The sequence below is a fragment of the Rhincodon typus genome, chromosome 34, assembly GCF_021869965.1.
Source record: "Rhincodon typus isolate 14 chromosome 34, sRhiTyp1.1, whole genome shotgun sequence".
NCBI classification, from domain to species: domain Eukaryota; kingdom Metazoa; phylum Chordata; class Chondrichthyes; order Orectolobiformes; family Rhincodontidae; genus Rhincodon; species Rhincodon typus.
This window is the reverse complement of record NC_063365.1, coordinates 22,803,468-22,829,190: the sequence shown is the minus strand read 5'-3', so window position 1 is coordinate 22,829,190 and position 25,723 is coordinate 22,803,468.

Genomic DNA, 25,723 nt, shown 5'->3' with positions numbered 1-25,723 from the left:
ATCTCACAGGCATTTAAAAGAAATATAATTGTTTACAAAAGTCTAGTCTGACTGAGGTGGAATTATCTGCCTCCAGTACCACTACTCACAGCGTAAAATTAAACTGTTTTAGTTAATTTCCGATGTGGACATGCATGTTTAGAATTTTCAAAACCTGGTTGTTAACTGTCAATCATATTAATCAGTTAATCTGCCATGGTGACACCTCTACCAATTAGAATCTACTTGCCAATCAATTGGCACACTCCTGCTATGCAGTATAAATAATGACTTTTTTCTTTGAATTTGTTGAAAGAAAGATAAAAAGCTTCGACAAAGTGTATCTATTTTTCAACACTGCCCTTTGGGATATATACACAAGTCAAATTCTGGACTCCAAAGTGTACCTGATTGGATCATTCCACTATTGGCAGTTAGGCATTCATCAACCTATGGCCCTAAACTTTGGATATCCTCCCCCCAAAATCATTGTCAAATCCATGACTCAATATTGACAGATGTTTATTGATATTTGACAATGCATTGAGACTTTAAGTAAATAGGTGTTTATATTCTTCCAATTAACATGTTCTTCAGGATGCAGAAGGATTGCTGCAAAATGATGTACATGTACCTTCAAGGCTTCATATCTTAAACAGTTGCCAATCATTATCTACTTAAACAGGACATGATGTATTCGTTCCACAGCTTGTGGGCAGTTTGGCGGCACGATGCCTCGGTACTTAGCACTGCTGTCTCACATCACCAGGGACCTGGGTTCAATTCTACCCTTGGGTGACTGTCTGTGTGGAGGAAACCCATGCAGACACATTATCCCATGTCTGCATGGATTTCCTCCGGGTGCTCCGGTTTCCTCCCACAGTCCAAAGATGTGCATGTTAGGTGGTTCGCCATGTTAGATTGTCCATAGTGTGCAGGGGTGTGTTAGCTGAGTGGATTAGCATGGGAAATGCAGGGTTACTGGGTTAGGGTAGGGGATGGGATGCTATTTGGAGCGTTGGGATGGGCGAATGGCCTGCTTCCATGCTGTAGGGATTTTATGATTCTAGATTGCTTTGTGGCCTGTTTGCTTACACCAATGTATTTTTCCATTTTCCTTAGAAGAATTTGTCTCATATCAGCCAGAGCTGATCTCAAGCCATTCCTCATAGTTCTTTGTACTTGTGTTAAGTTAACCTAACTTGAATATTTTGAGTGGATATTCCCTAATAGGGTAGACATGCACATGTTGCTTCTTGTGCTGGTGGAGCTGAAAGCAATAGTCCATTCGGGAGTGAAATTACAAAACGCTTCTTCATCTAAAGGAAGTGGAAAATTGGAACTGTCTCTCTTACCCAAAAGGCTGTGAATGCCTTGGGATCAATTGGATCTTCCAAGGCTGAGATTAATACATTTTTTCACACTTTGAGCTAAGGCTTTGAAATATTTACTCTGTTTCTCTCCCCACAGACACTGGCAGGGCAACTGTTTATTTCCAGCATTCTCAGCATTGATGCAGATTTCCAGCATCTGCAGTATTTTACTTTTGATATATTTTTGCTGGATAAGAATTTGGAGATGGAAAGGTGAGAAAATGGAGTTAACCTGCCTATTAGCTCAGATTGATTTGGACAGCAGAGTAGTTAAAGGCTGAATAGCCTCCCACTGTTCCAGTGTGGCGAGTCAGAGAGAGACATCTGACAGGTGGATAAAGTAGCACATCCTTCCTCTCTGCAAACAGAGCAAATGCACTGAGAATCTTCATTACATGACCAAATTAATGTTTAAATATCTCACCATCGAGATTCACCATTCACTCTTATTATCACAGTTTGCAAAACTTAGCCATTGTTCCTGTGTTCTGGGATTTAATGGTTCCAGCATTGATGGCCTCGATCTGTAATCTCGGTTATTGAATTGAGTCTGTTATGGCCCATGTTTAATGCAGTCCTGGTATTCATCAATCTCAGAGAGTCTCAGTGCTTTAGGTCACCATTGCTCAGTGAAGGCAATCTCTTAATACTTCCAGGGATTAAACAGTGGTGATGATGCGCTTGGTGACCTTTACTGAATGTTGCATGTCACAGGAGTTCTAACATGCCACAGGATAACAATATGCTAGTCTGTTTAGCGACTGCAATTTGCTTTTTAAAAAGTTTTTTTCCAAAGTGTAGACTGAACATAGATCCTTGTCTGACATGGCTGTTCTATGCAATAAATATTAATGCTACAAGATTGTAAAGCTAGACAGAAGCTATATTTGGGGGTTATTCTGTGGATACAATGATGTCTTGCCTATGATTGCATTGCATTTACATGAGCATACTGTTTGTGATAACCAGGGATCATAGTCCTGGATCACTAATGGACATATCGCACTTTCAATTTCAACATTGTGTTTTTTGGGAAAGAGGACTGAGTGGATGTAAATTGGGTGACTGGAGCGGAATTCTGAATTGTTAAACTTGTCAAGGAAACTTCAAGTAGAAAGACTTGAAAGGAACAGATAGTGAGGGGTTGACAATTCAATGCCTTCTCTGCACTATACCTTGTAGCCATGTTTGTGTTTTACTCTTGCAGGGATGTACATAAGTGAGGTTAAAACCCAACTGCAGCCCTGGTCTGTGTGTGTTACTGGTCTGACTAGTGTTCTAACTGATGTGCTGTGGAAGACATACCTTTGACATTCGCCATTAAACACACCTGCACTGCAGGTTTTGCTATTCATTCATGGGATGTAGGCATCGCTGACTGGGCCAGCATTTATTGCTGAATCCTAGTTGCTCTTGAGACGGTGGTGGTGAGCTGCCTTATTCAACCGCTACAGTCTATTGGCGTAGGTAAACCCATAATGCCATGGAGTAATGAAGGGAATTCCAGGATTCCAGATACAGAAAGGGAAAAGATATTCCATCACTCAGAATGCCTCCAGGTAAGTCACTGTGGAAAGAAACCAGGACAAAAGAATTTCAATCAACCTGCAAAGCCAAGAATACCAAAACTGACGGTTCAGCAATCAACATCAACAATCCTGAAATCATTTAATAGTCCTGACTTTCAACTGTATACTCTTCACGATTAACACAGGGCTGAGCCATATAACTTTTTTTCTCACATTTAGCTTTTTTTGGACTCATTTCTTATTCTTAATCTGTGTCTATACGTGTTTTGTATTGTTATTGCTTCTCTCTTTTGTTAACTCAAGAAAGCCTGGTTCAAACTTGACACTAAAATGAGGGGGCATAGCTCAAAATAAGGGGGAGCAGATTCAGGACTGAGTTGAGGTGGAACTTCTTCATCCAATGTGTTGTAAATCTGTGGAATTCCCTGCCCAGTGAAGTAATTGAGACTTCCTCATTGAATGTTTTTAAGACAAAGTTGGATAGATTTTTGAACAGGAAAGGAATTAAGGGTTATGGTGAGTGGGTGGGTAAATGGTGCTGAGGCCATTTAAAGGTCAGCCATGATCTTATTGAATGGTGGAGCAGGCTCAATGGGCCGGATGGCCTATTCCTGCTCCTGTTTCTCATGTTCTTATGTTCCATTGTCTGCTTTTAAAACATAAGGCAACATGTCCTGGGAGAAAGATATCCACAAGGGAAGGTGTACTTTTTAAAATTAATCTTTTTCAACAACTGATGAGGGGGAGGGTGAATGAAGAAGGAAAGCCAGCAGACCCTCCTCACCTGGAATGTTGATGATTTGAGATATCTCTTCTGGAACTGTAGTCAATTTGAGAGCCTCATCCAAGGGCTTGTTGAAGATTCTCTCTATGTAGCCCTGTACATTAACATCTATATTGAAGTGAAGAAAATGTCCTTCAAGGAGTTAAGAGCTTGGATCAGGAAAATACAAAGAGACTGAAATAGATGAGCTAAGTGGGCAGAGGTTTGGTAGATGGAGTTCAATGTATTGATTCATCAGATCATCCACTTTGGATCTGAAGAACATCGGTGGCCATTCAGCCCCTTGGACCTGTTTCATCATTCAATGACATCACAGCTTTTCTGTGACCTAACCCCTTTGCCCTATATCCTTTCTGTTCACAAAAATTAAAAATCTTAAATTTAAAATGAACAATTGATTGAGAATGATCTGTCATTTGCGGACATGATTACCAATCATCTCCCACCTTTTTTGTGAAGAAGTGTTTACTAATTCAACTCCTGAAAGGGGTGCTTCTAACTTTCAGACTCCCCGCCAAATGAAATACTTTCTCACAATTAGCTAATTGGCTCCCTTTGGTAGACTGAATTGGAATGAGTCAAATTCAGATAAACTGAAACTGCAGTTGGTGCCAAAATTGTCAGGCATTCCTGCTGGTGGAATAGGAAATACAATAAAATGAACCCATCCCCTAAAAACTGAAGCTCCAGATTGGGAATTCTGAATTCCCCAAACCCGTGCAAGCTTGCCATATGACAATGCCAACCCAATCAGAGTCTTGCTACAATTATACGAGACATTGAGAATGAAAAGGAGCAGAGCTAGGTCAATCAATCTCATGATGAGGATGTTTACACCTGCCCATGGGAAGGGTGAGTGGCCTACAGCAGAGACAACCAGGGAAATCACAATAAGGTGGACAATGCCGTACACAACATACAGGACTGACAGATGGGATGAGCGTAGATGTGGTATGTTTTTCAGCTGAAGAATTTCAGGAGGCCGGTGACTTTGAAGAGTCAGAAGAATAGCTTCCTGCTCACCTGCCAACCTTCCTAGATGAAGGTACAAAGGTCACAGAGATGATCTGGGATTTTGTACTCGGCACAAAAAATACTGAACACATGTTGGACCGTATTGATGGCATGAGGGGCTCAACTCGTACTGCAGATGAGATCTGTGTAGTGTGCAAAATAGACACACCTTTGTAACATTGAGATCCATGGTCCAAAATCTCCACAACCATTTAGTTAATGCTTTTTTGGCACTGGAACCTGGAGGTCAAGTCAACATTGAGAAGGATGTACCCTGAAACTGTAATATTCACAATATGACAACCTCATTGTACACATCCAGCAGTCTGAAAACTCTTCACTCCTGGCTTGTAATTACGCAGAAATAGTTTGATAATTATTTTTACCTGATTCATGGGTTGGTATTTGCAGTGTAGAGTTAAGGTGATAATTATTCCCAGTGTGATCCGCAGAGAATTATACTCACTTAAGTAGAAAGTGTGTATATGCTCAAGCTCATCATCCTGACCAATGACATAAGACAATGTGTGGTCACTCACCCAAGCAGATCACTTTGGAAAATTCCAGGAGATCTACAATTTAAGAATATATCTGATATTCGTGAAGAGTCAGTGTGATGACTGTTAAGAATAATTTGTAATCCCTAATATAATCCAGTAAATCAAATATGTCTATAAATGCCAGCGTGACATTTTGAATTGGCATGTACAAATGGTCCTGTCAATTTGTATTTAGAATGTGCACGAGAGCTGTGTCGTAATGTTGGGTCATTCTTCCTAAAGAATACTCGATCTAGGAAAAAAATTGTTGAGTTCTGCAATGAATGCTGATTGCCTGTCTGTTTCAAAAGGATACTGATTAATTTCTGCCTTGCACCAGGGACTATATCTCACAAAAGATAAGTAATATTAGACATAATCGAGGTAGTTTTCTGAGCTAGCTTTGATTACCTGGCTGGGTTAATGATGAGCCTTGCAAGGAATCGCCTCTCTCAGGAGGTGCCATAACTCATGAGGATCAAAACCATGAGGTATCAGATGGTGCACGGCAGGCTAGCAGACTAGACAATTATTTCCTCTTCAACATTTTTGTACGATTAGAATTCGTTGTGAAATAGTCAGATTTGAACCTTCCCAAAGCAAATGAAACTGAAAGGAACTGTCGGACCTGTTCCCTAATGGAATTTGGGAATTTGTTAACAAGATTATTAAGTTTTCTTTTTAAACAAATGCTTTGGTGAATCAGGGTTGGTAGTGATTTGTTTAGGGGACTTCTTCCACGAAGATTGACTGTTCAATTAGCCAGTAATGGATGTGAACGTGCCAACAGCATATGTTAATGCAGTGTTGGTTGTGTAAGTAAATTCATGAACGTTTACCATTTTGTTGTTAACGCTTGACCGTATTTTATCACGTTTTTGCAATCACCGCAAGTTGAACAACGGTGAAATGGCTACTAAATTGCGATTCTGTGACTTTGCACACAGGATTGTGCAGGAATGAGTTTAAAAAAATGCTTTCCTTTCCAATATGAGTTCAAATCCAGTTCTCTGCGAAGGAATTAAATTTCTCCTTTGATACCCACAGCAGAAATTCCAATCTAGTCAACTCACTTCACAGCGGGTGTAAGGCAGTTGCACAGACACACCCATTAATATTGCCAATAAATGCGACTCTATCAGGTGCCAAAAGGCTTTCTTATGTTGAAACTAGATATGAAATGTTTTTCAGCAGAGAGGGAATGATTTTCTCTGGAATGAAATCACGTAATACATGATACCCTGGAGTGCAGGCTTGTAGTCAAGACTTCATGGGAAGTGGATAACTGGTAGCCAGTGTGTTAAGTCTGCTTTCAGAGTGGCTCATAATGGACCATTGGACTGCCCTGCCAACATTCAGTCTCGTGAGAGAAATACTGTGGCTGCAGGAATATAATTCATATTCATAAGTACCCTTCACGTTCACCCTCGGTTAGAAAATAAAGAAGATCAGAAGTTTCAGAGCATAACAATTTACTTCAGAAACCACATTTGCAAAGTGATTAATAACCTAACATTCAGTAAAATGCACTGGGTCAGTGTCTGGCATTAGGACTGATGAATGCGTTCATGGAAGATCATTGGTAAATGTTTCTCACCAAAATGTATAAGAACAAGGTGAAGGGGTTGAAAAAGACATTTTGATGTGCTGAAAATATTCAGGTGTTCAAGCATATTCATCTGCTCCTTGGACGAAAAGTTGGAGTTTTATTTAGGACTGAGGTTCACAGCCCATATCACCTCATCAAAGAGCTCAGTTACATTTGTCAGACATGACCCAACTTTGACAAAGCCATGTTAACTGTGTAGTATTACCTTATTTTTCTCTATGCGTATGTTTATCCTATTCCATATTATGGCTTCCATCAGTTTCACCACTATTGATGTCAAGTTGATAAGTCTGTAGTTTCCTGAGTTACCCTTTGCTCCTTTCTTAAACAACAGTCTCACGTTTGCCATCCTCTAGTCCCCAGGACTAATCCTGTACTCAGAGAGGCCTGGAAAATTTCTGTTAATAGCTCCCCAATTTACTCCCTCACCCTGTCAGCAATCTAGGATGCATCCCACCTGGGCCTGGTGATATCTCCACCTAGAGTGCTGCTGGCCATTTTAGTACTGCTTCCATATCTATTACTATTCTGCTCAGTTGCTCAACACCCACACTTTCAACTGGGCCATTGCTGCCATCTTCTAATTTGGTAAAGATAGAGCCAAAGTGCTCATTTTGTACGTCTGCCACACCCTTTGCTTCAGTCAGCAGCTTATCCTGCTTGTTCCTTATGGGCCCCACTCAATTCTTTATTAATCTTTTACTATTAATTTGATTGAAGAAGAACACTTTACTATTTGTTTAGTGTAGCCTGTCATCCTTTCCTCATGCTTTCTCTTAGCCTTCCTTACTCCAGCCTTAGCCTCGTGTCTGCATTTGAGATACTCTTCCTGATTTCTATTGCTCTTATTATTCTGTTGTGCTTCATGTGCCTCCTTTATCTTCCTTATTTTCTCAACAATATCCTTTGACATCCAGAGTACTCTAGCATTGAATACCCTGTATTTATTTTTCAAGGATATGTACCTAGCTTGTGTCCTATTCATCTCTTGTTTGAAAGTCTCCCATTTCTCGTCCACTATTTTCTTCACCAAAATGCATTTTCAATTGACCTACTCCAGTTCAACTCTGAGAACCCCTAAAATTTGCCCTTTTCCAGCCTGGAATCATAATCCTTGATTGAATTTTTTTTATCCTTTTCCAATTTAATACTGAACTGTACTGTGTTATGATCACCACTTCCCAAATGCTCCCCAACTCTGACCTTCTCCACTTGGCCTGCCTCATTTCCAAGGACCAGATCCAGCACAGTGCCCTCCATGGTAGGGCTGTAAATGTACTGTTCCAAAAAGTTCTCCTGTTCACATTGCAGGGATTTTTCCCCGACCGTGCCTCATACTCTACCTTTTTCCCAGTGTACCGTGAAATCACCAACTTCCACAACCCTACTTCTCCTGTGGATTTCCAAAATCTGCCAACAAACACCCTCTTCTTCTTCATCCCCACTATTTGGGGGTCTATAATAAATACCCAACAAGGTCACTGCCCCCTTCCTGTTTCTCACCTCCAACCATATAGATTCTAATTCAGGAACTGCATCTCACTCAAAGGCTATGATACTATCTCAAACAAAGACTGCTACACCTCCTCCCTTTTTACCCACCCTGTTCCTACTAAAAGCCTGATAACCTGGGGTGTTAAGTATCCAGTCTTGTTCTGGTGTGAGTCACATTTCTGTCAATGTTACTGGGTCATGTCCCTCTGGAGTAATATCTGCGTCCAGTTCCCCAATTTTGTTAACAATATTCCATGCATTTACGCACATGCAATTTAAGCCTGCCCTTATCTCTTTCTTGCCCATTGGAAGGCATCTATTTCTTTGTTCACTGTCAACACTCAAATGGTCCCTCACTTCCCTTTCCCTATTCCCCACCTTGTCTTTTTTTGTCTCTCCTCTCTGGTACTTCTAAAGCTCGGCCCATTAGCCAACCCAACCCTTGTCTTAAAGTTTAAACCCACCCCCACTGTGCTATTTACCCTCTCAGCCAGGAGATTGGTTCCATTTCTGCTCTGGTGAAGCCTATCCTTTCTGAACAACTTTCTCCTTTCCCAAAAGTGATTCCAATGTCCCAAAAATATAAACCCCTCCCTTCTCCACCATCCCTCAAGCCACTACATGTAATGATAAGATCAGAGCCTGGTGTATCTATAATATTAAACAGAGCTGTATGTGGTAATAAATGTGTAATGAATTGTAAGAACTGCAGATGCTGGAGTCTGAGATAACACAGTGTGGAGCTGGAGGAACACAGCAGGCCAGGCAGCATCAGAGGAGCAGGAAAGCTGATGTTTCGGGTCGGGACCCTTCTTCAGAAAGAATCCCGACCTGAAACGTCAGCTTTCCTGCTCCTCTGATGCTGCCTGGCCTGCTGTGTTCCTCCAGCTCCACACTGTGTAATGAATAGTGTTGCTTTGAAGTCTAAACCTGAAGACATTCCTTGACCTTGCCTTGTCTTTCTCAACCAGTCTGCCTGCGACCCAAAACCAAAAACACTGCATCAAACCGCACGATAAAAGAGATTGTATCGGTGTGGAGATGCTGTTTCCACTCATGGTGGCAAGTCCAAAAACATAGCACAGTCACTCCTAAATGTAATAAGGAACTCAGGAGAAACGTTTCCCAGACAGTGGTTAGAATGTGGAACTCCTGAGTGGGGTAACTCTATAAACCCATCAGGGAGAAAGGAAGACTGGATATACTGCGATGTTGAGATCAAATAAAGTAGGAGGATGTTTGTGTGAAGTAATAAATATATAAATAAATAAATATGGAGGGTTTGAGTTATAAGGATAGGCTGGGACTTATTCCACTGGAATATAGGGGGTTGACAGGTGACCTTATAGAAGTTTATAGAATCATGGGAGATATAGATAAAGTTAATGGCAGTTGTCTTTTCCCTAGATTTCAAAACTAGGGGACACATTTTTAAGGTGAGAGGAGAGAGATTTAAAAAGGACACAAGGGGCAAACATTTTACACAGTGGGTGGTTTGCTTGTGGAATGAACTTCCTGAGGAAGTGGTGGATGTGGGTACAATTACAACATTTAAAAGGCATTTGGACGGTACATGAGTAGGAAAGGTTTGGAGGGATATAGGCCAGGAGCAGCCAGGTGGGACTAGTTTAGTTTGGGATTATATTGGGCATGGACTGGTTAGACCAAAGGATCTGTTTCCATGTGTATGACTCTATGACTCTATGATTAAAGCCTGATTACACCCAATGACCTATTTCTGTGTTGCAATATTCCATCACAATCTGTTTAATGTTATTAATGCTTAAAGGTGTTTTGGCACTAGAGCCACAAGTTAGCTTTCCACAGTTCAATACAAAGATCAATTGTCTTCATAGAAAAAGAACAAAGGGCTGATTCTCAAATGTGATGATTCCATTGGAGACATTTTGAAAATTAATGTCACTGGGCATTCATTCCACATTTAAAGAGCCTCGTCATTGTAATTGTGCAAAATAATATTGAATATATCTGCTTTCATTATCCAAATCACATCAAATTGACGGGAGTTAAATGGATAAGTGGGTTTTAATCATTGTTTTCTGCAGTAAATGTGTAATATTACGAAAGCTTCTCCACTGCAATTATCTTTTATTAATATTAGTGCTCTGTCATTTGGATGTGCTTGTTCTGAGCAGTCATGTGCTTGATGTTCGGTAGATTTTTTTATTCTTCACCTAAATTACAATTACGCTAAGCAAATGATTCATAAATACCTGACCTTTTATGAGTGGTGACTTTAAACTGGGGTCTGAATCTGACAGTAAAATGTCACTTTCCCCATAGATGCAGCAAGGAACAGCCCTTTAACAGAGCCGCAAGCTCAAAAAAATTCATCAAGCAAGGTGGCAAACCACTGGAAAACTTTAATGACTGCTCATATTGTCATGTCAGGAGCCCTTCCTGCTCATTGTCTTGGTGACAAAGGTCCCACTGAGTCAAGAGAAACATTTAGCCAATAAATGATTCTTTCCATGCTCCAGTTCCTGCATTAACTCCACCTCAGGTGGTCCCTTACTCATTATCGAAATACATCAATAGCTTGGCATTTGAGATGTGATGGCGCTTTATGTAATTTAATGAAAAGACAGAGGCAGAAATGTTGTCCTACGTTGTACTGAATAACCCCTGATTAGTCCTGTCTGTAGTTAAGAGATGAATGTAAGGTTGGAGAAAATACAGAACATATGAATTAAAGACAGGAGTGGGTCATTTGTCCCCTTGAGCCTGCTTTGCCATTTAATAAAGTGATTGCTAATCTGATTGTGGATGGCACCGTGGTTAGCACTGCTACTCTGCAGGGATCTGGGTTCAATTCCATCCTCAGCTGACTGTCTGTGTGGAGCGTGCACATTTTCTCTCCGTCTGCATGGGTATCTTCCAGGTGCTCCGTCTTCCTCCCACAATCCAAAGATGTGCAGGTTAGGTGGATTGGCCATGCTCAATTGCTCAGAAATATGTAGGCTGGGGGCTTAACCATGGTAAATGGGGGCTTACAGGGATAGTACAGAGATCTGGTTGGAATGCTCTTTGGAGGATTGGTGCAGACTCAATGGGCTGAATGACCTCTTTCTGCACCATAGAGAACCTGTGATTCTGTAATTCCCCTTTGCTGTCTCCCGCTAGACCCTTTCACAACTTTGTCAGCCAGAAATGATCTGAGCCTTAAACATGTTTAATGACCCTGCCTCCTTTGGAGAAGAGAATCTCACTGACTAATGACACTTTGAGAGATAGGAATCCTCAGCTCTGTCTCAAATGGTTAGCCTCTTATTTCCAAACTGCTTCCTCTCGTTCTGAAGAAGAGTCACTGGACTCGAGTGTTAACTCTGTTTTCTCTCCACAGATGCTGCCCAACCTGCTGAATGTCTCCTGAAATTTCTGATTTTGTTTGTTTCAGATCTCCAGCATCCACATTTCTTTGTTTTATTCCCCTAACTCCAGTCTCTCCAGTTTGGTGAAACATCCTTTCAGAATCCACCCTGTCAAGTCCTTTTTGGATCTTGTATGTTTCAATAGAAACATGACAACATAGAAGATAGGAACAGGAGCAGGCTGTTCTACCCAGCTCCACAACTCATTATGATCCTGGCTGATCATCGAGCTCAATATCCTATACCTATTTTCTGCCATATCCTTGATCCATTTAGCCACAAGAGCTACCTCCTTCTAGCAAATAGGTCCACTTCCCTTTCTTCCAGATTCCTAAGGGTACAGGGCAATTGTACATAGATTATAGAATCTCTTCAGTGCAGAAAGAGGCCATTTGGCCCATCAAGTCTGCACTGACCCTCCAAAGAGCATCCAACCCAGACTGTTATCCTATCCCCGCACCCCACATTTACCATGCCTAATCGACCTAACCTGCGCATCTTTGGACTGTGGGAAGAAATCAGGGCACCCGGATTAAAACCGCACAGACACGGGGAGAATGTGCAAACTCCACACAGACAGTCACCCGAGGCTGGGATCGAACCCAGGTCCCTGGCCAGCGAGGCAGCAGTGCTAACCACTGAGCCACCCAAATATAAGTGTGAAATGGTCTGAAATGGTTAATACTGAGGAGTGCAATTCACATATGTTAAAAACAAAATAGTATGAAAGCTGTAAATCTGAAACATCTTGACCTTGTCATATATGCTCTACAGTGTCTATCATTATCAAAGCAACCTGTAACTAATTGCCAACGTGCAGTGAACTGCATCTTGTTACCTACAGTAGACTCTTGTAGTTAGATCAGGATGTGGGTCTCCTCTCTCACACTAGATCAAAGAGGTCCTGTCGTTCCCTACAGTCAGCTTTTGACTCCTTAGTCACACTGTTTGACACTCTTGATCACCTGCAAAGACTTGTTATCCAGCCTGTTGACACTCCAGTCACACTATTTGCACTTTTCTGTTGACACTCTTCATTACCTGGAATTATCTTGCCATTATCTTTCCATCTATATATTCTGTGCCTGTGCGCTTCCCTCCACTTCACCTGATGAAGGAGCCGTGCTCCTGGAAGCTTGTGATTTGAAATAAACCATTGGACTATGACCTGGTGTTGTGTGACGTCTGACTTTGTCCACCCCAGTCCAACACCGGCACCTCCACACCATCCCTTCACTTACAGGGGGAATGGTCACAGTAATCCTCACCATTATCAGCAGCTCACAGAGTGTAGTAAGCTGGCATTCCTGCATAACAGTGGTTCAGGTGGTGGGCCGTTTGCATAGGCTAATAAGGTAGAAGGTAGTGGCTTAGTAATAATAACACTAGGCCTAGCAATCTAGGACCCCAAGCTAATGTTCTGAGCTCATGGGTTCAAAACTCACCATATCAGATTTGATGTCAATAAAAGTCTGGAATTGAAATAGCCAAATGGTGACCATTGTCAATGGCCATATAAACCCCTCACATTCACTAATGTCAGTTAGGGAAGAAAATCTGACATTCTTACTGGCTCTGACCTACATGAGACTCGGTTGACTCTTAACTGTCCACCGAAACAGCCCTAGAAAGTGACTCAGATCAAAGGGCAATTTATGATGGGCAGTAAACTCTGGCCCAGCCAGCGATGTCCACATGCCATGAATGGAAAGCATCTAGTTTCGCACATTGCATGGAATTGAACTTCCCAAATTGGAAGAGGTCACGGTTGTTCAACATCCAGAAAGTCCACCTTGTCTGAATAGGTCACCTCTCAATGTCAATCCAACACTCTTTTCAGGGATTGGAGTCCAAAAGAATCATAGAAACCCTCCAGGAAAGAGGCCATTTAGCCCATCAAGTCCACTCTAAAGGACGTGCCATCTAGACCCAGACCCCTACTCCATCCCTGTAACCTTATATTTCCCATGGCTAACCCACCTGGCCTGCACATACCTGGACACTATGGGCAATTTATCATGGCCAATCCATCTAACCTGCACATCTTTTGACTGCGGGAGGAAACTGGAACACTTGGAGGAAACCCACGCAGATGCAGGGAGAACTCCACACAAATAGTCACCCAAGGGCCTGGGCCCCTTGCACTGTGAGGCAGCAGTACTAACCACTGAGTCTTAACGTCAGCTGCACAATACTGAGGGAGTGCTAACAGTGCTGGAGGTGCTATCTATCAGATGAGCCATTACACCAAGGCCCTAGATTTACCATCTTGGGTGCTGAATGTAAAAAGAAATTCTTGGCTCTCTTTTGAGTGAGGGCAGAGGCTGTTTCCCAGTGTCCTGGCTGATCTTTAGCAGCACAACCAACTTTACAAAATGAGTTAATCTGGGCAATGTCGAGTTGTTGAATGTGGGACATTGCTGGGAGAAAGTTAGCCAACACGTTTTCAGCGGCAGTAGTGCGAGCCAGAGTGCCCACGGGAAGGTAAGGTTTTTTTTTCCCTGTATAAAAACTTACCTCATGCAGCAGTGGCCTTCTTGTTTTAATTAGTTACTTCCCAAATTTATTAGGTGAAAGGTAACCATTTAGTTAGCAGTAACTAACACTGCGAAACTAAAAAAAAACTAATTAATTTTAAATCATTAACTAACTAGAGATGGCAGGCCAGGTGATGTGTTGTAGCTGTATGATGTGGGAGCTAGCTGGTCCCATTGAGAACGGCAAAGACCACATCTGCAGCGAGTGTTGGCTGCTTGAGGAGCTCCGCCTCAAAATTGTTGAGCTGGAATCCGAACTCTAAACACTGCGGCACATCCGGGAGGGGGAGAGATACCTGGATACTGTGTTCCAGGACGCAGTCACACCTGGTAGATTAACTAATGTTAATTCAATCGGCGGCCAGGGACAGCAGTGTGTGACTGCGAGTGAGGCAGGTAGAGGGACCCTGCAGACAGGAACACAGGAGCCGCAGCCCTTGACATTGTCCCACAGGTATGAGGCACTTGCTCCCTGAGTGGATGAGGAACAGGGCTGCAGGAAGGATGAGTCAACTGACCATGGCACCATGGCCCAGGAGGCCATTCAAGAGGGGGGAGCAAAAAGACAGATTGTAGTTGGAGGGGATTCCATCATCAGGGGGATAGACAGTATCCTTTGCGAGCAGGATAGAGAATCCCGCATGGTGTGTTGCCTGCCCGGTGCCAGGGTGCGAGACATCTCTGACTGGCTTGAGAGGATACTAGAGAGGAAGGGGGAGGATCCAGGTGTTGTGGTCCACGTACCAACAACATAGGCAGGACTAGGAAAAAAAGACCTGTTTCGGGATTATGAAAAGCTCGGAACAAAATTAATAAACAGGTCTTCAAGGGTCATAATCTCTGGATTGCTGCCCGAGCCACGTGCAAATTGGCATAGGGAGGCGAGGATCAAGGAAGTAAACACGTGGGTAAAAGAGTGGTGTGGGAAAGAGGGTTTTCTTTTCATGGGGTGCTGGCATCAGTTCTGGGACAGGAGGGATCTATACTGCTGGGATTGACTCCACCTGAACAGGGCCGGGTCCAGTGTTCTGGTGAAAAGGGTAAATAGGGTGGTCAATAGGATTTTAAACTAGTAAGTGGGGGGAAGGGAGGAGTGAGCGTACAGGGAGTATAACAATTAATGGAAGGCAAAGCAGCAGGTTAGCAGGTGACGAGGAAGCTTCAACTCCATTGAAAATTGGGAAAAAAGCTAAAGGGAAGGAGAACTCAAAAGCTGTTAGTAATGGAGGTGATAGGACTCAAAAAGAAGGTGCAAAAACTGGCATAAGGGCACTTTATCTGAATGCTCGGAGCATGCAAAACAAGATGGATGAGTTGATGGCGCAAATCATGGCAAATGGGTATGATTTAGTGGCCATTACAGAGACATGGTTGCAGGATGGTCATGACTGGGAGTTAAATATCCAGGGGTATCAAACTGTTCGGAAGGACAGACAGGAAGATAAGGGAGGTGATGTTGCTCTGATTTTTAAGGATGATATCAGGGTAGTAGTGAGAGATGATATAGGTTCTACTGAACAAAAGGTTGAATCCATTTGGGTGGAAATTAGGAATAGCAGGGAGAAGAAGTCACTGATAGGTGTGGTCTATAGGCCACTAAATAATGACGTTGTGCTGGGGCAGGCAATAAGCATAGAAATAGCTAATGCATGTAAAAATGGTACAGCAATGATCATGGGGGATTTTAATCTACATATCGATTGGTCAAACCAGGTCAGTCATGGCAGACTTGAGGAGGGGTTCATAGAATGCATCCGCTATAATTTCCTTGAACAATATGTAATGGAACCTACGAGGGAGCAAGCTATCCTAGATCTAGTCCTGTGTAATGAGACAGGAATAACTAATGATCTCATAGTTAGGGATCCTCTCGGAAGGAGCGATCACAGTAGGGTCGAATTTAAAATACAGATGGAGTGTGAGAAGGTTAAATCCAGTACCAATGTCCTGTGCTTAAACAAAGGAGACTATGATAGGATGAGGGAGGAGTTAGCTAAGGTAGAATGGGAGCAAAAACTTTATGGTGGGTCAATTGAGGAACAGTGGAGGACTTTCAAAACGATTTTTCACAGTGCTCAGCAGAAGTATATTCCAGTGATAAGGAAGAACTGTAGGAAAAGAAATATTCAGCCATGGATGTCTAAGGAAATAAAGGAAAGTATCAGATTGAAAAAAAAACACATACAAAAAAGCAAAGAGTAGTGGGAAACTAGTAGACTGGGAAATCTTTAAAGGCCAACAGAAAGCCACAAAAAAAGTTATAAAGAACAGATTATGAGAGTAAACTAGCTCAGAATATAAAAACATAAATATGTAAATCGTAAAAGAGTGGCAAAGGTAAACATTGATCCTTTAGGGGATGAGAAGGCCAATTTAATAACTGGGAATGAGGAAATAGCCGAGACATTAAACAGTTATTTTGTGTTGGTCTTCACAGTGGAAGATACAAATAACATGCCAAAAACTGATGGCAAGAAGGTTATAGCAGGTGAGGACCTAGAAACAATCATTATCACTAAGGAGGCAGTACTGGGCAAGCTAACGGGGCTAAAGGTAGACAAGTCTCCTGGCCCTGATGAAATGCATCCCAGGGTAATAAAAGAGGTGATGGGGGAAATAGCAAATGCACTAGTAATTATTTACCAAAATTCACTGGACTCTGGGGTGGTTCCCGCAGATTGGAAAACAGCCAATGGTTAAAAAAGGAAGCAGACAAAAAGCAGGTAACTATAGGCCAGTTAGCTTAACTTCAGTAGTGGGGAAAATGCTTGAATCTAGCAAGAAGGAAGAAATAGCAAGACATCTGGATATAAATTGTCCCATTGGGAACACCCAGAATGGGTTCATGAAGGGTAGGTCATGTTTAACTAATTTGGTGGAATTCTTTGAGGACATTACTTGCATGGTGGACAATGGGGAACCTGTGGATGTGGTGTATCTGGATTTCCAGAAGGCATTTGACAAGGTGCCATACCAAAGGCTGCTACACAAGATAAAGTTGCATAGTATTACAGGTAATGTATTGGCATGGATAGAGGATTGGTTGACTCGTAGAAAACAAAGAGTAGGGGTAAATGGGTGTTTTTCTGGTTGGCGGTCAGTGGCTAGTGGTGTGTCTCAGGGATCAGTGTTGGGACCGCAATTGTTTACAATTTACAGAGATGATTTGGAGTTGGGGACTAAGTGTGATGTGTCAAAATTTGCAGATGACACTAAGATGAGTGGTAGAGCAAAGTGTGCGGAAGACACTGAAAGTCTGTAGAGGGTTATAGATAGTCTAAGTGAGTGGGAAAAGATCTGGCAGATGGAGTACAATGTTGATAAGTGTGAGGTCATCCATTTTGGTAGGAATAACAGCAAAATGGGCTATGTTTTAAATGGTAAAAAATTGCAGCACACTGCTGTGCAGAGGGACTTGGGTGTCCTTGTGCATGAATCGCTAAAAGTAGGATTGCAGGTGCAGCAGGTAATTAAAAAGGCAAATGGAATTTTGTCTGTCATTGCTAGAGGGATGGAGTTTAAAAACAGGGAGGCTATGCTGCAGCTGTATAGGGTCCTGGTGAGGCCACACCTGGAGTACTGTGTGCAGTTATGGTCTCCTTACTTGAGAAGGGATATACTAGCACTAGAAGGGGTGCAGAGAAGATTCACTCGGTTGATTCCAGAGTTGAGAGGGTTGGATTATAAGGACAGACTGAGTAGGCTGGGATTATACTCATTGGAATTCAGAAGAATGAGGGGAGATCTTATAGAAACATATAAGATTATGAAGGGAATAGATAAAGTGGAGGCAGGGAGGTTGTTTCCACTAGCAGGTAAAACTAGGACTAGGGGGCATAGCCTCAAAATAAATGGAAGCAGATACAGGACTGAGGTCAGGAGGAACTTCTTCACCCAAAGGGTTGTGAATCTGTGGAATTTCCTGCCCAGTGAAGCGGTTGAAGCTACCTCACTGAATGTGTTTAAGGCAAGGCTAGATAAATTTTTGAACAGTAAAGGAATTAAGGGTTACGGTGAGCGGGCGGGTAAGTAGACCTGAGTCTCAAAAAGATCAGCCATGATCTTATTAAATAGCGGGGCAGGCTCAAGGGGCCAGATGGCCTACTCCTGCTCCTAGTTCTTATGTTCTTATTATCATGCTTTTGTATTTCACAAGTGACTACACTTCAAAAGTGCATCATTGACTGTACAGCACTTGGGCATGTCCTGTGGTCACGAACGGTGATATAGAAATTTATCTTTGGCATGCTTTTCCTTTTTTGAGACAAAGTGTGGGGTTGAGCAAGGTCAGTGTGGACTGACTCTCTGCTTCCTGTCACTGAGAAAGCTGGCTGGACCGTGAGCTAATTACCTCACTGACAGCCGAGTGGTGAGCTTCTTAGCCAATCGCAGGCCTCAACTGTGGTGCCCCAGCTAATGAGAGGCTGCAAGCTTCTGGGTCCCAGAGACTATTGGTCGAAATCTACTCTTCCATGGGTCCGACTTTATGTTTTGCTCATCATGAGGAGGTGGAGGTTGTGGGGATATGAGGGTCTGGTGTGTCAGGGGAGGAGGATAGCATTCTGAGGCCACCCCGACTGTCATCCACTCCATGAATAATCCCAGATGGGGACAAAATGGAGGAAAAAACACCCCTCAATCTGGCAGGCAGATTGCCCTGGTTAGCCACCTTCCTGTTTTCTCACCTGCCAGAAAGGTAGGAGCTGGGGGTGGGGGGGGAGGGGGGAGGTCGGAGGTCATGAATTGAAACTGTGAAGTGGCCATTAATTGATTCCTTAAAGGGCCTCAATTAGCGGCAGGTTGAACAATTCCCCAGTAGACCTTTGTCTTCAGAGCTTAGGGACTCTTGTGGTGTGTAGTGTCCCTACCTCTGAACCAGGGGGCCTGTGCTCCAGAGATTGTGCAATTACATCGCTGAGCAGATTAGGAAATATGCACTTCACCAGAACTTGAATTGCTGAAGTTGTGAGTTTCTCTGCAGGCCCAAGTAATTCCCCATCTTTCCCTCTGCAGGGAGGGGAAACCTACATGCTTGTTTTTCTGTAATTGACGACTGACTCCCACTTGCAAGCTGACGTTCAGTAATTCAAGCCAGTAAGTAGGTCTATTGAATGTAAACTCAGATGAAACAAACGCACACTATGCTAGAGAAACTCAACGGGTCTGGCAGCATCTGTGAAAAGAGAGAAAGAGTTACTGTTCAAGTCCAGCATGACTCTTCTTCAGAACTTTTCTCATATTTGAGAGGTTAAATTCTGATAAAACCTGCCTAGGAAGTTCAGCCAAGATACATTTAAAAACCAAAAGAATTGTGGATGCTGAGGGTCGCTGGACCCGAAACGTTAACTCTGTTTTCTCCTCCACAGATGCTGCCAGACCTGCTGAGCTTTTCCAGCAACTTTGTTTTTGAGCCAAGATACATTTACTTCCCTTGGAACACTCACTTTAATATGCACCACAGACCCAAGTTTAAATGAGCTGTATCTAGTTCAAAAATAAATTATATATGGAAGTTTGCTGAAATGTAATTTCCTTCATAAAGCACCCATCCCTCGCTACCCCTTATTAACTAACAACCTAGTTACATAGGGGCAGAAAATTAATTGATTAAAAAAACTGCAGACCTCAGCAGAGAGCAAGAGAGAGATGAAATGACATGGTCCAAGCTAATAACTTGACATTGTTAATAAATCTGCTTCAAATTAGCCGAAGAAGATTCATGTATTCACCAACTATTGTAGAATAAGGACTGTGACAGTCTCACTGAACTGGATAGTGAGGGTGATTTACATCCTTGTAACTGCTCAGTGATGTCCCAGTCAGCAAGAGTTCACTGTGCTGCGCGGGTGAAAACATGCTTCCTGGGTATGTGTCTTAGCAGAGGTGTTTAATCCACAAAATCTCAGCCATGGATCATTTAAGGGTAGAAAAGTGTTCAGTTACAAGGTCAGGCGGAATACGTAAACTGAAGTTAATAGAGAGAAGTCCCTTGCAGAAGATCAGGGACAAAATGTTAAAATCCGAGCAGGAGCATTCAAGAATGATTTCCTGTGCAGTGTGGTGAGGTTTACCAGAGACTGTACTAAAAGTACAAAATCCCTATTCTATTCTGAAATTTTTTTTCAACGAGGACATCAGCCAACTAACACACACAGAGCAGCAGCTGTAATTACTTTTCATCCCCTTTCTTTATATATTCCTGGAAGGGTAAAACACAAACATATCTTTTAACTGATGCCCACAGCATAGAATATAACCCATAGATGATGTTTTTCTGCCAAGAGGAAATATATTACCTTGAACCTCTGCCTTCTGAAATCTCTCCCTTTGAAGCTTCTTGGCACTGTACAAGTTGCAACATTTCATGGATTCACACAGGGAATCTTTCAGCCATCAGTTGCTCCCATTCTTAGAAGTTACATTATCAGCTAGGCTTGGCTTGCAGTCTTTGGTTAGCTGAAAAACAAGTGCCTCGTCCAAAATTTTAACATGTCCGTAAGTAATGGACTTATCATCATGATACCTGGCACTTGTGCAGTACAAATGTTATTTGCCATGATCAGTCTAAGCCTGGATGTTGAGTTATCCTCACCAAACAAGTCTCAAGGAGGCAGTGGAGTGATTTGTTGGATATCTAAATCAAGTCTTCATTTTCAATTTGAACATGTGCAAACAATTAATTTCACTTTAATAAGTCAGCATGTTCTCCTTGGGTTCCATTCTTGCTTCAAGTTATCTTGACTTTTAAACTTTTTAACAGATCCTTTGATATCTTGTTTGACGTTGACTATGATTTGAGCCTCAAAGTCTTTTCTCTTGCCTGACTCATCTTAAGATGCTAAAGATCTTAAACAATTGTTCCATTTCTTGAATAGAAGACAAATGACTTCCTGGGTTTTTGTTTGTTGCGTCCATCTTTGCTCCATAAATTCCTGCCACCACACTTTGAACATTCTGAACTTTGCTTCGGGATACCTGTGTCTCTTGCATCCCCCATGCAGTCGCCAAGAAAAGGTTATATTGTCAAATTAAGAAACCTTCTTTTTGACATCAAAAGAACAGTTCTGTGCACAACCACATTGCGCAAGTTCTCAACCATTTATTTCCCCTTGCATGGTAAATTAAGATGCACAGATAAATGAGATGACAAATGTGGCATAAATGAGCTGTTTATATTTTGAATATCAAATGACGCCTAAAGTTGAAATTGCCAGGAGCTATTTGTTAATTACTGCACAGCTTTGGGCAAGTTATAAATTACCAAAAATATCTCCGTAAATAGTGAAACAGAAATTGATGAGACATCAGAATGGGAAACCATACTATATGTAGATGCAGTCATTCACATATCCCAGCTCATTCACAGACAAAAACAGAAATTGCTGGAAAAGCTCAGCAAGTCTGGCAGCATCTGTGGAGAGAAATCACAATTAATGTTTCAGGTCGAGTGACCCTTCCTCAGAACTCCAACCAAGCTCATTCAAACTGTGCAGCAAATTAGAGGTTATCATCTAGGCCTTTTGAGCCTGATTTGCCATTCAATAAGATCATGATTGATCATTCAACTCAGTCCCCTGTTCCTGATTTTGCCCCATACCCTTTGATCTCTTTAGCCCTAAGAACTATATCTAAGTCCTTTTTGAAATTATTCAATGTTTCAGCCTCAAATGCTTTCTATGCCAGAGAATTCCACAAGCTCACCACTGTCTGGGTGAAGACATTTCTGTTCATCTCTGTCCAAAATGCCCTATCCCATATCCCATTCCCCCTGGCTTTAGACTCACCAGTCATCTCGAACATTCTTCCTGTGTTAGCCCTGTCTGTTAGAATTTTACAGGTTTCTACGAGATTGTTCTATGAGTAACTAAAAGCTCAGAAATGCATTACTCTACACGTACATTCTCCATCTGCAAAGCTCCATCTGAACCAGGATTCAGGGAATACGAGTTCAAGGCATATCAAAGAGGACAAGTTTTAAAATTCAGGACAGGGCCAAGGAACTGCTCATTTAGAATGTTTAAGAAAGTAGAATCCAGGTCTAAGTTGACTCTGAAGTTTTATAAGTCTTCTCACCACAGCGCCAACATCAATGACAGAAGTCATACATAATAAAAAAAGTAAAATTAAGACAAGAGATAGTAAGAACTGCTGATGCTGGAGTCAGAGACAACACTGTGTGGAGCTGGAGGAACACAGCAGGCCAGGAAGCATCAGAGGAACAGGAAAGTTGACGTTTTGGGACGGGACCCTTCTTCAGAAATGGCTTCACAGTGGGATTATAACTCACTCAGAGATAGTAAGAACTGCTGATGCTGGAGTCTGAGATAACACAGTGTGGAGCTGGAGGAACCCAGCAGGCTAGACAGCATCAGAGGAGCAGAAAGTTGACATTTCGGGTCAGGACTGAAATTCAGAAATTTCCGAAGGATCCTGGCCTGAAACATCAACTTTCCTGCTCCTCTGATCCTGCCTGGCCTGCTGTGTTCCTCCAACCCCACACTGTGTTGTCTCTAAAATTAAGACAAAGTTCATCACAGTTCAGTAAACGGTTCCTGGCCATCAGTCTTCATGATAGAAAACATTAATAACATTCTGAAAATGCTAAATGATCAAGAGGCATAGAGGTGAGAGAAAACAAACACAACATTTGCTCGCAAAAAGTACTAGGAAAACTAACGGGGCTAAAGATTGATAAGACCCCTGACGGGATTGGATGTATACTAAGATTTTAAAAGAAGTACCCCAAGCAATAATGGATGCGCTGGTAATAACCTTTCTTAGATCCTGGAAGAGTACAGGATGATTGGACACCAGCAGGCCAGGCAGGATCAGAGGAGCAGGAAAGTTGACGTTTTGGGTCAGGACCGAAATTCAGAAATTTCTGAAGGGTCCTGGCCTGAAATATCAACTCTCCTGCCTGGCCTGCTGTGTTCCTCTAACTCCATACTGTGTTGCCTCTAAAATTAAGACAAAGTTCATCACAGTTCAGTTAACAGTTCCTGGGCATCAGTCTTCATGGTGGAAAACACTAATGACATTCTGACTATGGTTCCAACTACCAATGTAACGCTTCTATTCAAAAAATGGAATGTGACAATAAACAAATAGCTACAGGCCAATTAGCATAACATCTGTTATTGGAAAACTGTTAGAGTCTTTCATAAAGGATGTGATAGCAGAGCATTTAGAAATACATGATATGATCAAACAGAGTTAGCATGGCTTCATCAAAGGGAAACCATGCCTGACATATTTAGTAGAATTCTTTGAGGTGGTAACATTCACAATAAATAAAGGGGAAGCAGGTGATTTAATATATTTGTATTTACAGAAGGCGTTTGACAAGGTACCACATTTTAGGCTACATATAAGATTAGAGTCCATGGTTTTGGAGATGGTACACTAGCATAGATACAGTTTTGGCTTTCTAATTGAAGATAGAAAGTCAAGTTAAGGTAGGCATTTTCAGGATGGCAACCTGTAACTAATGGAGCGCCACAAGGATCAGTGCTGGGGCCACAATTATTCGCATTATATATTAATGACATTGGTGAGGAAAATGAAGGCACTAAACCCAAATTTTCAGCTGGCATAAAAACAGATTGGAAGGCAAGTGGTAAGGATATAAATAGACTAAGCAAGTGGCAAAGATTTGGCAAATGGAATATAATCTGGAAAAATCTGAGGTTATACATTTTCGCTGGAAGAATAGAGGAGTTAAATATTACTTAACTGGAGAAAGACTGTGAAAAGTTGCAGCACAGAGGGATTTGGGAGTGCTCGGGCACAAAGCAGAAACAGCTAGCATCCAAGTTCAAAGGATAATTGGGAAGGCAAATGGAATGTTGGCTGTTATTTCAAGGGAAGGGAGGATATAAATGGGAAAATCTTGCTAAAGCTATACATGGCACTGGTTAAACCATAAATGGAACACTGTGAATAGTTTTGGCCACCCTTTCTAAGGAAGGATATATTGGCATTTGGGATAGTCCAGAGAAGGTTCACTAGTTTGATGCTAGGTTTAGGAGGGACTGTCTTACGGGGAGAAGTTGAGTTTGTATTCATTAAAGTTTTGAACGATGAGAGGGGGCCTCATTGGAATGTTAGGGATTTGACAGGGTAGATGCAGAGAGATTGTTTCCCTTTGTGGGAATATCTAGTACCAAAGGGCACAATTTCAGAATAATGGGACACCATATAAGAGGTGAAATGATATTACTTATCTCAGAAGGAAATGAATCGGTGGAATTTTTTACCATAGAGGGCTGTTGAGGCTCCATTGTTTATCGAGTCATAGAGTCATACAGAATGGAAACAGACCCTTCAGCCCAACCAGTCCATGCCAAACATAATCCCAAATTAAACTAGTCCCATCTGCCTGTCCAGACACATATCCCTCCAAACTTTTCTTCTTCATTTATTTATCTAAATATCTTTTAAAAGTTGTAATTGTACCTGTATCCACTACTTCCTCAGGAAGTTCATTTCACATGCGAACCATCCTTTGTGTAAAGAATCTTGTCCCTTAAATCTCTCTCCTCTCACCTTAAAAACATGCCCCATAGTCTTGAAATATCCCATCCTAGGGAAAAGCCAACTACCATTAACTCTATCCATATCCCTCATTCTTTTATAAACTTCTATTAGGTCACCTCTTAACCTCCTATGCTCCAGTGAAGAAAGGTTCCAGCCTATCCAGCGTTTCTTTATAACTCAAACGTTCCATACCCGGCAACATCCAGGTAAATCTCTTCTGAACCCTCTCCAGCTTAATAATATCCTTCCTATAGCTGGGCGACCAGAACGGGATACACTATTCCAGAAACGGCCTCACCAATGTTTTGTACAACCTCAACATGACTTCCCAACCCAAAGGACTGAGCAATGAAGACAAGTGTGCCAAACACTTGAGAAAGACAGATTTTTAATCAGTAAGGGAATTAAGGGTTATAGGAATAAGGCAAGAAAGTGAGTTCAAGATTATCAGATCAGCCATGATCTAATTGAACAGCAGAGCAGTCTTGACAGGTTGAATGGCCTATTTCTGCTCCTATGTTTTAAGGTCAACTGTAGGCTAGTGTGCTGTGACAGATTTTATACACCCCTGCACTGCAGGTAAAAATTAAAGCAAGATTTTATACTAAATGTTGCAAGCCAATCAGCAAATTAGTCACTATTGAGAAGGAAATAGAACAAAATAATTTCAGCTAACTTGCAAAGCCAAACATCTCAATGTATACTATTCAACTACCAATATCAATACTATAGATATTACCCAACATAATGACTACATCATACCACTATCAATTCAGAGACTAATCCACATAACTTCTGTGTCTTTTAGACTCACTCATTTCTAATCTGTGTGTCTCTGTATTCGCTCATTTTGTAACTAATAAATTCACTCTCTTGTTAATTCAAGAACACTTGGTTAACTTACCTCCTTTTAAGACACAAATTCATTTGTTCTGGG